The sequence below is a fragment of the Choristoneura fumiferana genome, chromosome 24, assembly GCF_025370935.1.
Source record: "Choristoneura fumiferana chromosome 24, NRCan_CFum_1, whole genome shotgun sequence".
Lineage (NCBI taxonomy): Eukaryota > Metazoa > Arthropoda > Insecta > Lepidoptera > Tortricidae > Choristoneura > Choristoneura fumiferana.
Window position 1 is genome coordinate 8,770,433 of NC_133495.1, and position 17,795 is coordinate 8,788,227.

A 17,795-nucleotide genomic window follows, 5' to 3' on the forward strand; every position below is an offset into this window, starting at 1 on the left:
GTAACAAAAAAGGAACTTTCCATAATTGGGACATTTCGGGAGACTATGTTATTTAAACTCAGAGTGAACGATTCACTCTATCTACCTGCAAATTTTTACCCAAATCGGAGTCGCAAATCAAATGTACAAACGTTTTTAGAAATGCTCATTTTAGCACTGTAGCTTGCTGTGACAAAGTATCAAACTGTTCAGCTACCTATGAGCTTGACTGCTTCGAATTAGGTTTGATGCAACATCGGTCTCCGATGATGACGTGTCAGCTAAACTGAACGTGCCCGTAGTCTGCAAGTACGACGGATTATTTGCGGTAGTTCTAGTTCCTTCACAAGACCTGAAGAAAGAACTGCGGGATTTTCCGCCTTTGTACCTTTGCAAGAACTGAAGATGCTACTGCGAAAGGAACAAAGGCTAAAAAATAAACGCAGTTTTTCCTTCAAGTCTTGTAAAGGAACTAATGCAAAAAAAACGCAATAGTTCCATCGCACGAACATCCAAAGGAAACACTGCCAATAATCCAGTACGCACGACTACAAACCTGCTGGATCGGAAAAAAATCCTAGCAGATAATGCTTACAATAGGTAGTTATATGATACGAATCGACAACTGTTTTCGACTCGAAGGTAACAAAGGGAGTGTAGATGATTTTGGAACTGCTCGTAGTCTTCTGCTGATTGTGCCAAATCATCGGTTATGATATCCTAACAAAATCAATTTGTATAAGTAGGTACAAAATTAGCACGGGATAATTTTTTACCGCAATTAGCCATGCTAACTTTTTTAATATGTATGGAAATCTCAAAACCATTTCGAGAAACAAGCTTTCGGTACAGTTTCTATGTATCAGATTTAAAAAAAAATCATACATTATTAAGATATTCGTTGAAATGTTTTGATCTTCAAATGACCTTTCTCTACGTCATCAAATGAACAATGGATAATGATTCCTATGCCTTATTCAAAAAAAAAAACACCGACGTCTGTCTAGTCTAAGTCAAACACACACAATCGTGACGTTGACGTATCGTTTCGTTTTGTAGTAATTGTAGTTTGTTTGTTATTTAAACACAAAGAGTAAATAAAACCAGCATATTATCCTCTAACGGAACAGAAAATGGCCAAAAGGACGGCTAATTTCGAAAAAGCCGATTCCCGGAATTTGCCACTAGTGGACAATGTTATGATACTGGAGTTCATGACGAATTCTAGCAACCACAACATCGCTGAAATAAGAGGAGCTAAAGCTCTTATGTAAGTAAATTTCTGGCTTAAAAATAACAACTTTATTATTTTGATACCAAATTAAATAGTACTACAGTTGAATTTATTTTCTCCCCTTTTTAGGTCATCCCGGGATAGTTACTTGTCCTCAGCTGTGGGATATGTGGAAGTGCAGAGAAGCTTGGGAATCTGTATTGTCAAAGCCAGAATTGTACCAGAGCATAGAACACAAAAGTCATATACTGTAATGGCCAAAATAAGGGAAACTGATGCCGAAATCTTAGAGTCAAACTGTTCTGATTGTGCAGCTTCTGCAGGTAAGATCTATTAAATCTTTCCTTGCGTAACTTTGATTGATTTAAAAAAAAGTCTTTTTGTAACTATAGTTTTTTTATAATGTTTTTTTTATTACTTTTAACTTACAAATATAAAAAATAGGCAGGATGTTACCAATTTAACCTCAAATCAATCAGTTATTTATACCAACCTCTTCTTTTTAAGGTGGCTGCAAGCATTCTTTACTGCTTTTATTTTGGCTTGAAAAGCAGAGTTGTGAGCCTTCCTGCACATCTACACAATGCTTCTGGATTAAGCCTACTTTGGGATCTGAACGAACTAAACATGTTTTGGCAGAAGATGTATACAAAAATGTTAAAAAAATTAAGATGGCTCCAAGAGATCCTACAATTTTACAAACTTTTTATGAACAATGTGTGCAAAGAGATGCAAAAGGTTCACTAATATGTAATTTACAACAACAATTAAAAAAAAAAACTTTTAATCTCTGACATGTCGGTAGATTTTTTTGAAAAGGAAAGTAATCATGATTTTGAATATTTTAAAGACACATTAGATCACCAAATAGGGTTGGCAGCTACAATAGTTACATATATGTGAATATTTATTATTTAGCTTAATATCATATACATGTTAATGTAACAGTTGATGTATACAAATTAGTGTATGTGTAGTATACATACTTATGAGTTCTTCAATGTGTATGTATTAATGAGTATTAGGATGATTCTAATTTTGTGCAGTTTTAAATGGTATATTTATGTCCTTGGCAGTACTACACAAAATGTTAACAACTGAAGAATGTTTTTAAACTAAATATGTTTTTAATTTTTGTCCTACTTTTTGTATCACAGAAACATATTTTATTATTATTAAAATAAAACAATTCATGTCTGTACAAATTCAGTTTATTTTTATTAAATCACCCTGCAAATTTATAAGCCCACAAGCAATCATTATGATTTGATCCAAGAAGCCTACATGTTTGTGATTGACAACAGAGTGGGGCTTTAAGATTTTAAATTCTCTAATTTTGCCTGATGACACGCTCAACATGGATTCGCAAACTTGCAATCGTTTTGCTCTTAAGTACTTCTTCTCTGGAAGGTTTCTGATTTGCGTAAACGCTTGGTGGACGCAATAGTTTTATATTCTTATTTACTAATGCAGACTCAATTTCTTTGAAGCCTCTATCGGCTAATATCACTGCGTTAACAGGAAGACATTCGATCAGGCAACTCTTTTCCACAAGGGCTTTATCAGAAATCCGCCCACCATAACCTTTGGATATAAAACTGATAAAGCCACTTGGAGTACAACCAATTAAATATTTTTAAAGTGTTACAGCTTTTATACTGAGACCAGGTTTGAGATTGCCTCAAAGGATTTGTGGGTTTTTCTATCTGAATTTCAAAGCAGTCTATTATCATTTGCACATTGGAATAGTCAATTTTGAAAACCAGAGGTAAATTTCTTTTTATTTGTAAGGCTGATGGCAAGAATATAAAGTTTTGGAAATAATTTGCCAACACTTCTACACCTAGAAGGACTAGATGCCTCTTGTACATTGACAAATTCTTCCTCCCACAGTGAGGTACTGCTTCTTGGACTTTGGCATAATATCTTCTTCTTAAAGTGTGTATTTGTTCCCTTATCAAAACACACAATCTTTTCACACTGCACTGCAGCATTCACTTTGATTGGTAATGTTGATCCTGAAGTACTAGGTATTATATATTGGTTTAACTTTTGTTTCTTTGGTGTTTCTTGTGTGTCCTCGCATCGTAGTAAATCACACAAAACAGATCGCTTCTGACCCACAGTTAATGGAACGCGTCGAAGCTGAGCATTTCGTGCCATTACTGGTTGCTCATTCATCAGCTTACATTTGTAATAATTTTGGATATCTTCTCGCTGCAAAATAAAACAATATTATAATAATTAATAAATACGATCTAATTTATACGAGTACTCAATGGTCAAGACTTTATTATTATATATAAGCGACTATATTATATACAAACAATTGTGTAAAAGTAATGTGTTTGTTTTAAATAAGTACATACATATAAATGATCTTCACAACAAAACTGCAAATAGTTTTTGATGTATTTTTGTTCCACTTTACGACACCATTCCTCTTGCAGTCGTTCTGGGATTGGTACGAATAACAAATCCGGGTTATCCCGGCTGTTATTCGGACATAAAGGGACGAAACACTTGTACCCTTCCATTTTAAACAAGTTCCGTAAGCGATTTCAAGTTTTTTTGAGGTTAGCAGTCCGCGGTGACGTTAATACCTTGACGTTGACGAAACTGTTTTTTTTTGTGCAGTCAAAGACTACACTATCCATTGAGGATTTGATGACGTCACGCCAGCAATAAATTGATATATTTTTTATAGTAGATAGGATTAAATTAAAAAAAAAAATACCGAAATTAGTTTCTTAAAATAGTCTATATTTATCAAATACATTATAATAACCATCCAAAAAAAAAATGAAGCATGACCAATTTGATACCAGTTATCGGCGAGTGGGTGAACTTTTGCTGTGATGTAAGTATTTCGTAAGTATTTTATTTATACCTATAAAGGCAAAACATGGCCTAAAAATGCATGAGATTTGGCAAACGTATTCCTTGAGGATCGCAGAGGTGCAAGAAGTTTTTTTTTTAATTCGAATATCCTACACTACAGAGTAGATTTTTTTCTTCAGCGGGAGCGAAGCCGCGGGATTAAGCTAGTAATTATATATACGAACTGAGAAATCCAGATGCAGAAGCCTAGATAAACTCTTCGTCAACTCTTTTCTTGGTTAGCAACTTATTAATAATTGATATTAGCAGCTTATGATTACTAATTCTCTACCAAAAGTGTTACCACAGAAATTGAGTGATGATGATGATGATAATTAGGATAGTAAACTCTGTATGGTTTTTATTACCTCTTTTGATAGAAAGAGCTTACACGAAGCACTGTTCATAAAATATTAGGTATGTCTAAAGGCACTGTTACACATGCTCGTTACTGGACTGAAGCAAACGCGTTCACACTTGCTTATTACCTTTCCCCCTTCCACCCCGTCTCGAGCTTGCCACTAATAAGCATGCTCGATAGTAGCATGTCCTGTTCACACATGCTACTAGCTAGCATTTGCTCAATAGTAGCATGCTTTCTTGCTACTAAAGAGTATGTGTAACAGTGTCTTAAGGGACTTTGGCCTTACGGATGCCCTTGATAAACTTGATTGCCTGGGCATTCCTGTGCCTGTCGTACAAGATGACTAAGAGCCCTGGTGGCAGCGCTCTCTATTGCCAACTACGAATTCCAAACTCCAGCTCTGCGGCGTGGAAGGTAAGGACAAACCACCGCACTATTTTCCCAAGAAACTCGTCCTGTAGATTTGCTACCGATTTCAACCGACGACCATGACCACTTTAGCAAGAGTAGTAACTACGAAAAGTAACTATAAATATAACCTGAATAATAGCAAGACCATCAACCAAGACAAGAAACCGTGGTCAGAATCTCGGTAATTTCTCAATTTATCGTACACATATTATGACCACTTGAAAGGCGTTTGGCTCGTATTATAATATGCGAACAGTTATCCAAGATCCTGCTTCTAATTATCAATAAAATACTTATAGATTTTATAGGTCGTAGTTAAATTTTCGAGTAAAGTACAGTTGGTACAAAATTTCGTGACTCGATAAAAAAATGTGAATATTACTCGAAGGAGTACCCCGATCGGGTAGCTAAGTGTCGCAATAGACTTTCGCTAGCTGGCGCTGTCTATTTGAGTGTGTGCGTGAGCTCCTAGTGTCCGTATACGGCCGCAATTGACGTTCAAAGTAAAGCACCTCGTTTGCGGCTTTGGCGGAATATTTCATTTCGAGTGTGGGGTCAAAAAATCGGTTACGCTTAGATACTCCCGCCATTAGTTTTTGGTGAAATAATTCTCCATAATTTACGAAAAAAACCTGAAAAAAGGAACTATTGATAACAGCGCCATCTAACGGGACATTGCTCATGAGCTAACCAGGAGCAAACCCCTTAACTGAAAGAAAACCTCATTGCCCCTCGCCTCCCCCACGTACTCAACTTTATAATTTATAATAACCAAGACAACAAGACAAATGAAATTAGATTAAGTTGCCTTGACTTTCCAAACACGTACAAATTAAACCAAAATCTACCCAGTAAATTTCACATAAACGCAAAATCCACGAACTCCAAAAGACATTTCAAAGTCCACATTACAACATTCTTAATACCAAGAAAAAGAAATACGCAAACATGCGGATCTTCGTTAACTTCCCTCGACAAAATCCTCAAGGGACCGTAATAGGATAAAAGCACTTTAAATATTGGCAACCCTTTCTCAAAGCCACTAGCCGGGTTCGCGCAAGTTGCTCAAATACCCAAACCTTTGTTTTGTAAGAGGGAATTTATTCTCGTGGAGCCTTAGTATTAATCGATTTCCTGTCTATCCGCGCCTTGTGACTTGCGTAAAGTCTAGACTGCTCCAACTTCGAAGACGATTCGACCTTAAACTTCTTTTGCCAAGAAAATCGATTAATCTGTCATCTCCCAGGATAACAGGATCAAAGAAATTTGGGCACAAATTTGTGCCTCTGGGAGAGGACAGGTTAAGTCGTGGCCTTATTAAATAAATTTACGGTATGTTAGAGCCCCTTTCAGACCATTATAGCCATCGAGAGACTAATTATTCAGGATTCAAACCGCGGTAGCAATGCATGTGTTTTTATTGTGCTATTATGGACACACATAATAGGAGGCTAAAGAAAAATATTATTTTAGAATCACGTCACGTTAATTTAACGTTTTATATAATAGAATCAACACCAGTTTTTTCATGTCTGAGATAAAGAAACAATAATCCATTATCTTCTGTTCCTTAAAAGTTTCAGACCACTAATATCCCATAACCTGCAGTAAAAGCAATAATTAGTGGTCCATTTAAATTATCAATTTCTGAACAAATATTTCATTACTACCTATAATCATCTCCTTATTGTATTTTGATTTGCTTGAAATCATCTTTTCTTTTCATCAAGTCCGCAAACAATAAGTAATATCTCTGAGTCGCATCTTAAGACGATTGAAAACAAAGTACGAACTCCCAGAAGTAATAAAGTACTTCCTTTCCTGTACAAATAAAGTCTTGGTATTCTCTCTGAATTTCTGTGGAGAGGTATATGATTTGTGTAGCTACGACACAATTTTACGACGTTACAAGCTTGCCTCGGGTGTGGTTCATACTTGAACGATACGCAAACAAAATATCGCTTTACTTGAATAAACTGGAATACCTTACATAGATTGGTGTGGTGAATACGACTTTTTACTGTTTCTCTTGGAGATATTAGGTAATGGTAGGTACGTAATTACTCTTTAATTCGTTTTTTTTTCACAAATTTAATTTAGTTGTGATTATAGTAGAAGATCCGGTGTTAAAATTAGAGTCCCTCCCTAGTCTGTTATTTTGATAGTGAAAAAGTTTGTGTTTCCTCGCTGCACATTAATATTACCCTTAATATATAAAGTTTTGGTAATCCTGGTTGTGGCACAGCTTATGGTACTTTTAATAATACAACTTTATTGTTGAGTAGGGAATAAAATTACCTTTCCTTTTCTGCCAGCTTTACTTTAGTAAAAACAGACATACCTAATGTATCCTCGTCAATTAACTATTTGATTGGTTTTTCAACGATAAGTAATTTTATTCTTTATCCAACAATGTAAAGTTGCCTTGTCAAAGGTGTGCCATAACCATGGTTGCTATGATTTCTAAACCCTAAGATCTTAGCTAATTAATCTAAACTTTAGATTATACATTCAAAAGGACTGGATTTAGCCAGGCAACCCATTTACAATTTAGAAATATAAATATTATCCAACTTTAAATTTTGTCATCATCAAGAAATAGTAGATGAAGGTTATATTTCTAATACCGGATCTTGGACTATGGAGTCAAGTGTTCCTTTCTTAGTAAGACAAGTATATTTACAAGACATTAAATGAACAATATGGTATGAAAACTAGCCTAATTCCCTATCAAACGGGAAATTCTAAAACCCCAACCATTCTATAAAATATTTCGGAATCATTTTATCCTACTTAATATTATAAATGTGAAAGTTTGTGAGTGAGTGAGTGAGTGAGTGAGTATGTTTGTTACTTTTTCACGCTTAAACGGCTGGACGGATTTTGATGAAATTTGGCGGAAAGTTAGTTTATAACCTGGATTAAAACATAGGATACTTTTTATCCCGATATTCCCACGGGATAGGGATAAAATCTCGAAATAACAACCGCTAGGCTTAGAGTCATGAAATTTGGTATGTAGGTAGTTGGACGTCTGGAATAAAACATAGGTGACTTTTTGACCCGATATTCCCACGGGATACCTAGGGATAAAATCTTGAAATAACAACCGCTGGGCTTTGAGCCATGAAATTTGGTATGAAGGTAGCTGGACCTCTGGAATAACACATAGGCTACTATTTATTCCGATATTCCCACGGGATAGGGATAAAATCTTGAAATAATAACCGCTGGGCTTAGAGTCATGAAATTTGGTACGTAGGTAACTGGACATCTGGAATAACATTTAAGTTACTTTTTGACCCGATATTCCCACGGGATAACTAGGGATAAAATCTCGAAATAACAACCACTGGGCTTAGAGCTATGAAATTTGGTATGTAGGTAGCTGGACCTCTGAAATAACACATAGGCTACTTTTTATTCCGATATTCCCACGGGATAGGGATAAAATCTCGAAATAACAACCGCTGGGCTTAGAGGCATGAAATTTGGTATGTAGGTAGCCGGACGTCTGGAATAACACATACGCTACTTTTTATCCCGATATTTCCACGGGATAGTTTTGTAACTAAGGGACCCCATACATCCGTGTATTATTGTTATTATTATTTTGTAATTTTTTCTTTAATTGTATACTTACTGTAGTTTTTAAGTATTTTATTTGCACTTATTTTATTTTGAAAAAATGACTTTCTGCCAAGCTTCTTGCGGCGCATTCTTCTTGGCAATGATGGTCTTTCCGAAAGTGCTGGTATTTAAAAAAATGACGTGTAAAAGTGCCCATTGCGGCCTATTTACTGAATAAATGATATGAATTTGAATTAGGATAGGGAAAAAATTTGAAATTTTAGCACTTGGTTTAGAGTCTTGAATTTTGTACAGTTATTCACAACACAACCTCAATGAAGACCACGATATAAATTTGGAAATTTCCAGGGGAATTTTGTAAAATCCCGAAAATTTCAATTGCAACTACGAGACCGAATAGTTTACGCGTGCGAAGCCGCGGGTAAAAGCTAGTAACTACCAATAATCCAACTACCTACATTCCAAATTTCATGACTCTAAGCCCAGCGGTTGTTATTTCGAGATTTTATCCCTATCCCGTGGGAATATCGGAATAAAAAGTAGCCTATGTGTTATTTCAGAGGTCCAGCTACCTACATACCAAATTTCATAGCTCTAAGCCCAGTGGTTGTTATTTCGAGATTTTATCCCTAGTTATCCCGTGGGAATATCGGGTCAAAAAGTAACTTAAATGTTATTCCAGATGTCCAGTTACCTACGTACCAAATTTCATGACTCTAAGCCCAGCGGTTATTATTTCAAGATTTTATCCCTATCCCGTGGGAATATCGGAATAAATAGTAGCCTATGTGTTATTCCAGAGGTCCAGCTACCTTCATACCAAATTTCATGGCTCAAAGCCCAGCGGTTGTTATTTCAAGATTTTATCCCTAGGTATCCCGTGGGAATATCGGGTCAAAAAGTCACCTATGTTTTATTCCAGACGTCCAACTACCTACATACCAAATTTCATGACTCTAAGCCTAGCGGTTGTTATTTCGAGATTTTATCCCTATCCCGTGGGAATATCGGGATAAAAAGTATCCTATGTTTTAATCCAGGTTATAAACTAACTTTCCGCCAAATTTCATCAAAATCCGTCCAGCCGTTTAAGCGTGAAAAAGTAACAAACATACTCACTCACTCACTCACAAACTTTCACATTTATAATATTAGTAGGATAACAAATTAGTGTTTAAAGTACTTCCTAAAACATAATATGAACATGAACGTCTCGAAAACTAAAGTCATGGTAATATTGCACACGCAAAGAATCTTAGCAAACATCCAAGTCAATGGCAACGTGCTGAAGAACGTTGACAAGAACAAGTTTTTAGGCTCGTGGCTCACTGATACTTGGGAAAGCGTTACTGAAATCCGTGCTTGCATTGAAATAACCCGTGCTTCATTTACGTTCTATGCTGTCGCTGTCGAAAACTCTCCATTGTGTTGAGAACCAGGCTCCTTCAGTGCCCGTATGTATGGCCCATTGTTCTGTATGGGTGTGAAGCGTGGATTATGAAAGCAGAGCTCCGTAAAAAAATAGAAGCTTTTGAAATGTGGTGTTATCATCGCATAGCTTCGCATTAGCTGGACGGATAAAGTTACAAATGTAGTTTTGCTTCGTATGGGAAAAACCTAGAACTGGTCCGGACAGTCAAACAGAGAATGATTGCCTACCTTGGACATGCACTGCGGCATGATCGGTATTCCCTTCTGCAGACCATCATGATGGGGAATATGCCCGGGAAGCGAAAACCAGGTATATTTAAGAAGTCTTGGCTCCGTAATATCAGGGAGTGGATAGGGATTAAGACCGTCGAGCAACTGTTCATATTGGCACTTGACGAGAAGAGATACAAGGAGCTGACTGCCAACCTTCAGTAATGGAAAGGCACTTGAGGAAGGAAGGACTTGAATATAGAATTTCATCTCAGCTTTCATTAGGTATGTATTATTGAACAGTAATTAAATTTAAAATTGTAATGCTCCTATAGCTTTATTAATGTTGTGTGTAATTTAGTTTGCTTCGTTACATATGAACATGATACGAAATGAGATCTGCACCATTCTATAGATGCATTGTTATCCTTGCGGTCGAATAGTGAATGCTGAATGTGCCCACGGCAGAGCAGGAGGGAGTTATTGCGCTTTGCTGCATTTCTGTCAACGGACGAGACCGGTCACATGAATCTGTGAGAGAAGGGATTGCAAAGAGTCGATGAAACCAACCAAATATACGAGTAAAATAAGAACAGCACAATCTGTGTATTTGATAAGTTGATAAACATTATCCGATAAAGAAAAGATCGACATCGTCATCTGTTATAGTAAAATTTAAAATCAAAATACAGAACGCATCAATGGAAATTGACTACAAATTTATCTCAAATATTAAGTAACGAAACAAAAATTAAAAAAAATCATGCTTCAAGACAATCGGAAAATTAAAAGTGGGTAAAAATTGTCTTGTAAGTTTTGTTTACATTGTTAGTTCATTACAAGTGAAGAGGAAGGGTTTTTTAAGGGGTGTCCCTTAAAATGTCGACAAACTATTTATCGAAATTAATTTCATCGAAAAAAAAAAACAGCCAAGAGCGTGTCGGACACGCCCAAGATGGGGTTCCGTAGCCATTACGAAAAAAATCAAGTAATATTATGAGCATTATAACACAATTAAAACTCTTACTACAGTCTTAAAATCTATTACCAGAAAAAGAGCGTGTCTTCACCATTAGTATTCGATGCAGGCACCAGAAAATAGGTTAGAACTACGACCTCAAAAAAAAATCGCTATCAGAAAAGTAGGTTAGTTTAGGTAAGAACTGTGACCCTAAAAAATAAAGCGGTAAGTACCTGAAAAATAGGTTAGGTAGGGTTAGAACCGCGACCCCAAACAAAAATAAATCGCTGCCAAAAAGTTGGTTAGGTTAAGTTAGAACTGCGACCCCATAAAAACTAAATCGCTACCAGTAAATTAGGTTAGGTTGGAACTGCGACCCCAACAAAAATAAATCGCTACAATTATAAATAAATAAATAAATTTCATTCAAAAAAGTATAAAATAGTAAAATATGAAATGAAGTTCTGCCAAATAAACTATCTATTAAATAATATTTCCAGAAATTAAAAATCGATGATTTAAAAATATTTATTTTACTCATTCGAGGTAATAACAGGAAAGAAAAAAGAGACCAGCGCTGGGAATCTAACCTAGGTCCTCAGCATTCCGTTCTGCGTGACATACCCTACACTACCTCTGGAACTACCACTACTGGGTCCAATGGTAGTGTAGGGGTATGGCACGCAGCACGGAATGCTGAGGACCTAGGTTAGATTCCCAGCGCTGGTCTCTTTTTCTGGTTTTTCTGTGCGTCCATGTCTGAGTTTGTATTTTCGATATGGTTTTACGGGATGACCGTAAAAGTAACGGAGTTAAAATAAAAAATACAAAAAGACTTTAAATAACCAATCATAAAAGTTTGTCGACATTTCAAGGGTAAACCTGTTTTAAGATGTTAATATTATTTTCATTTATGATACATGTATTATAATTCCGTATACCTAACTAATAACTAATGCTTTTACCAATAATTTAATGGGTGTAGCACTTTAGTGAATGATTTCAGGACGTAGCAACACCTACTGGTATTACTTTTGAAGAGGGATTCATGTCGGTTGCAGTCTATTTTCCTAAGCAGAAAGTTTCTTATAAAAAAAAAGTATCGATATCGATGAAATGATGGTTCAATGGAAATTGTTAGAAGCGGCTCGGAAATCACGCACTCACCGTGTCAACACGGACTGTCCGGCAAATTGACGTGCTAGCTGACGTTAAGTGACTGCGGAAGTTATATTTTTACGCTTACCTCTATATTTTTTAGTGACCACTTGCTATAATCGTTTCAATGAACGGTTGTCTTTCTCAAACAAAAGTACCTACCAACATAAAGCTCTACTGCCAAAGTGTGAGGAGTGTAAGGATGTGTGTGGTTTGAGCTCCATAACTGCCCATCCATGTGTGCTTAATATTTACCTACTACTAACAACTCTTAAGATAGTAGGTAGCTTTTTATAGCATATACAAAACAATCATCCCAATTTTTTGAAAATGAGATTAGACGTACATCCCTAACGAAACATTGTAGGTAAGCCCTTGATTCTCAAAATTTAGTGTACTTATTAAGAAATATCGATATCGATGAAACGATTCAATTTAGATATCAGAAACCGAAAATCACGTACACGCTATGTTGACATGGACTGTCCGCGTGATTGACGTGCTAGCTTAATAATGCGGACAGACATAGTACTTTAATGCTGAGATCGCCCAAATAGACGAGGGTTGTTGCTTGGTTATTTAACCTAACTATGAGTCAAGAGGTCTCCGTTCGAATCCCGGTAAGGAGAGATGTTCTTACAGTCAAGCTTTTGTTATTTTACGACTAGTTGATAATTTTCGCATTATAATTAATTGTTTCTAATGAGTTCAAGACACTCGAAATAGAGGCGTAAAATTAAATCGATGAACATAATTTTTTTTAAACGTTTCGCCTGTAGGTACAGACGTGGACTTTGAGGGCTTCGATGCCGCTGAAAAAACATTTTATTTTATTTTATTCGAATGGATAGCAAACGAGCAAGTGGGTCTCCTGATGGTAAGAGATCACCACCGCCCATAAACATCTGCAACACCAGGGGTATTGCAGATGCGTTGCCAACATAGAGGCCTAAGATGGGATACCTCAAGTGCCAGTAATTTCACCGGCTATCTTACTCTCCACGCCAAAACACAACAGTGCAAACACTGCTGCTTCACGGTAGGATTAATGAGCAAGATGGTGGTAGCAATCCGGGCGACCTTGCACAAGGTCCTACCACCTTCATTTTCGTTGTTATGGGTTGTTGGTTTTTTACTTGTAATTTTGCTGCTGATGTGAGATGAATTCCTTTGTAAGATGTCATTAGGTTGATGCCTTTGCAGACCCATAGAACGATAATTACGGATATCGTCAGAGCTACAGCAAAACCTATGTGTCATGACATTATATCCAGTTACAGTATGATTCGACTGATGACATGATGTATAATATCATTTAGGTGCTTTTTTCAAAATGATTACCTACTTGGTCCCCAGATTTGACTTCTTTTACCGTGGCTAGATAAAATAGTTTTTTTATCGTGGCATCAAATGTGCATCCCTATTCGACCTGCAGCTGTGAAGCTCGACTGCCCTCTCGGTGCGAGATTTAATTGAATTATTTGAATGGATCCGACGCTTCCGCCGCTGCGCCGCCGCTCTGGCTGCGGCGTTCCAATGAAGCCGGAAATGGCAATTGCCACTTCATAATATAGCTATTTTTATTTATTGATATTCGAGGTAAACACACATATCATAAGCGACAAAGTATCGTTCATGCACCTTAACCGTCCCCATATTTTACGGATAATAAACTGACGGTCAAAAATAACTGGTCTCTACCATACAAACTTATAGCTGTAAGAAGTGTCTCCTTTGCTCATCAGTATAGTAGGTAATTAGGTACGGATAAAAATTTAAGCAAACCAAGGCTCCTCTTATCGTATTTTATTTTGAAACCAGTTCGCAAGTAGGTAGACTAGAAGACCTTTTTATGTGAGCCAGTAGTTTTCATCAAAAATCTGCTAACATGTTATGCAAAACCAAAAAAGTATGACCTAATTATGAATTTTGAATAAAGAAAGTAATTCACGATTGAACAGGTTCAAAATCTGTCTGAATTATATTTAAAATGTCAAATACTTAACACTTGATATAAATAATATAAACAAGTTTGCTACCAACGTAGAATTTGAAAACTCTAGTGGTACCGTGAAACGTACAACGTAATCTACAATTTCGTAGATATTATCAGTCAGTGACCCGTAATTAGGCAAAACGTAACTGAAAATAATATCCAATATAAATTCCGCTTCCACTGGAGTTGTTACTGAAATATCAGCAGCTACAGTTACTCAAATGAACAGAACTACAATAACAATAAAAATTGATTTACTTACTTCATCTTTTATTTGAGTTTGAATTATCTTTAAACCTGTGGTTATACGCTATGGAATCCGCTTATATTAAAAACAAATATGCCTGACTTAAAGTTTTAGGGGTTTCACGCATTACACCAAATTACTTCGTATTAAGTGAAAATCTTCCTCATAACGTTTACCGATCACCGAAAGCCTTGCGGCAAAATTCAAATTCGAATCGGAAAAACTCATGAAGAGGTCTTTGAAGAGACGACTCTGCTTCAGAAGATTTACTGGCAACATTAGCTTGTCATTTACAACTATAATACTTACAAATAACTAGGTAGCAACTGAAAAATCTAAAACACAACTATACTAGTCAAGCATATGAAAATTACGTACGTGTAGTACACAACACAACAGGTGTCAAATTGCTCAAAGTTGACCTTCACTGTACTGTTCGTGGATGGTTATACAACAGATATCTAAGCTTGTTAAGCTCACACACACGCACTCCGGTTGTAGTAGTATGGGTGATGGCGGCAGTACACCGACACCTTGGCCGACAATCTCGAGTAGACTGAGCGTCGTTCGGCTCTGTGCTGCGGGTGCCAAGCGCAAGGAAAACATTTCCCCAGGTTCGGGAAATGGGCATTCTGATTGCATTAAGAAAACTTTAAAATGAGTTCGGAAATTAAGAACCTATAATTATAGGCACTTTATATTTCGTTTCAATGGAGGAACAAAATGTATGACATTGGACATCGTCGATTTATTATTTTTATTACTATTTATACACTTACTCGTAATTTTCCGAGATAAAAAGTATCCTAATTCATAGGTTGTAAGCTATGTTCCGAATTTTCGTTCAAATCCATTGAGCCGTTTTGTGTGACAGAGATACATCTAAATATCCAAACTTACGTATTTAGACTAGCTTTTACCCGCGACTTCAGTTGCGTAAACATTTAGATTTAACAGTCAAATTAATTTCAGTAAATAATTATGTATTATTAGGAATTCACAAAATTTACATCAATAAATCATTAAAGAACATTGAAGAAAAATTCCATGTTTCTAGACTTAACAATTACTAGGTATAGGTATAGGTTTAATAATTTTGATATAATTGATAACATTATAATAACAAATAGGTCTTAATATGACATGTCTTATATAGGTTTAAGTTGTTTTTTTATTGTATTTTATTAATTTTGACATTCTATAGTTTAATTTTTTTGATCAATAAATAAATGGAATTTCAAATTTTCTAGGTATACTATGTTTATATTGATTCTCCGCTAACAATGCGCTTAGTAACGGAGAAGCGAGTTAAAAGAAGTGTTGTTCATTGATGTGGATCTCTGCAAAGCAACGCCTGAATCTATCAATTATCTAGACTCTAGACTTATTCTTGACACCGTAATATCAAGAATATAGGCAGGGCCACATTTAGAGGTCTGGAGGCCCTTAGGCAACAAAGAAGTGGAGCCCCTAAATAAATGAACAATTTGTACAAATTACTATAGGTAAAATATCAAAGGAAAAGTTGTTTACACTAGTAAACGAGGCAATTTGAAGAAAAAGTCGAAGTCTACTGTGGGAGCTCCTATTTGTGGAGGCCCCAGCGCTGTAGCCCCGATTGCCCTCTCCTAAATCCGGCCCTGAATATAGGGATAAAATATCCTATATGTTATTCGAGAATTACGTATACACGTTCTATTAGGTACATATCTACGTTCAGCCATTTTAGCGCCTACTTTTATAGGGAAGGTCACGGTTTCATACCTGTCTGTACTCTTATAGTCTCACTGAAAATAATAAGAAAAATAATTAGGTACCTACAACAATAACAACAACAATAATAGCTCATTGTCAATTTTCTCGTCACCTTTTCTCGTTTTTTTGTTTTTACTTTGGCAGTACTGTTGCTGTTTCCTCTGCAAGCCAGCACAACCGCTTTCAACTCCTTTCCTTCACATTATTGGGTCCTGGTTTTCCGGCCTCGCTGGCGGGTGCCCGGTTTGTGACGCTGTTGAGACGTTCTCCTTTCCAACCTTTTCTCGGTGTAGAGACGTTAATAATTAAGGAGTTCTCCCGGTGCTTCAACATCAGCTCTGCTACACTAGGTATAGGGTTACGACGAGCAACCTTATTAACTAACTACAGAGTAACTAAGAACTATCCTGATAAAATTAGTATAAAAAATTCAAAATTGAATCGTTTGCATCCGTTTGGAAGCCAGGTATGCGTACATTGTATTAATACAGATAAACACGTCAAACTTATGACACCCTTTGCTTTCGTCGAGACTTAAAAAATCAAAGTAACAAAATTCTGACATAGATAATACCTATAACGTTTTTCATAGATGTCACAGTAATGAGGCAAATTCCCTTCATTTCCCGAGTTTTAGTGTAGGCTGGCAGTACTCGCTGTGGATGATTACTCCTCCCGACTGGTAACGTGCCCGGGCACCCCATATTACGACCCTATACCATTATGCTCCATATAAAACGATTCCTATTCGCGATTTATATTTCACTGCGGGTTGCTACACATTCTAGCTTATCCACCCCTTTTATAACAGTAATGTAAACTTTTATCGGCTATATACCATCGATATTCGATAAAATTGTTACAAATTCTGTTTCCGTAGAGCAACACCTCGAAAACGATTAAATAATTGCAGATTCGCGGTTGCGGCTTGGTTCATTCGTGAATTTTCAACGAAATGAGGGCATTCGATGGAAACTTTCTTGATTACGTTGTAGTGAATAAATAACTGAAACGATTTGTGCAAGGGCTGCGGCCAGAATTGCAAACTCTAGTTTTAGCTCTACGAAATGGAGGTTTCGCAGAGAAATACGCTCAAGATTCAGATTAATCTTTTATTTTTATTTTATTTATTCAACTGGATGGCAAACGAGCAGGTGGTTCTCCTGATGATAAGAGATCACCACCGCCCATAGACACCTGCAACATCAGGGGATTGCAGAGTCGTTGCCAACCTAAAGGCCTAAGATGGGATACCTCAAGTGCCAGTAATTTCAATGTTATCTATTGACTATTAAAACGCCTCTTATTGACTGTTTTACAGACTCTACTAAGAACTTGGTATTTTTCTCTGATAATGTAGATTTTTACCTATATCAAAATATAGCTTTTGCTTTGATTTTATTTTCATTTGACTCTAAAACTTAAGCAGCATTTTTGGGGACCTATTTAGCGTCATGCGTTTTTGTATTTGTTCTATGTTGTTTTTATGACGTTAAATAATAGTACATTGTTGTAGAGGCTAAAAGTAAGCAAATATAAATGAAACAAGTTAGTTTGAAGGCCGACCCGGAAGGGGAG

The 17,795-nt window shown here is 36.4% G+C and overlaps 1 long non-coding RNA gene across 1 annotated transcript; it reads left to right on the top strand.

Moving 5' to 3' along the window:
- Positions 1-983: 983 nt before the first annotated feature.
- Positions 984-1,916, top strand: LOC141441827 (uncharacterized). The gene is made up of 3 exons (XR_012452857.1): positions 984-1,249; positions 1,343-1,536; positions 1,721-1,916. It is a non-coding gene; the product is annotated as an uncharacterized lncRNA (long non-coding RNA).
- Positions 1,917-17,795: the final 15,879 nt, after the last annotated feature.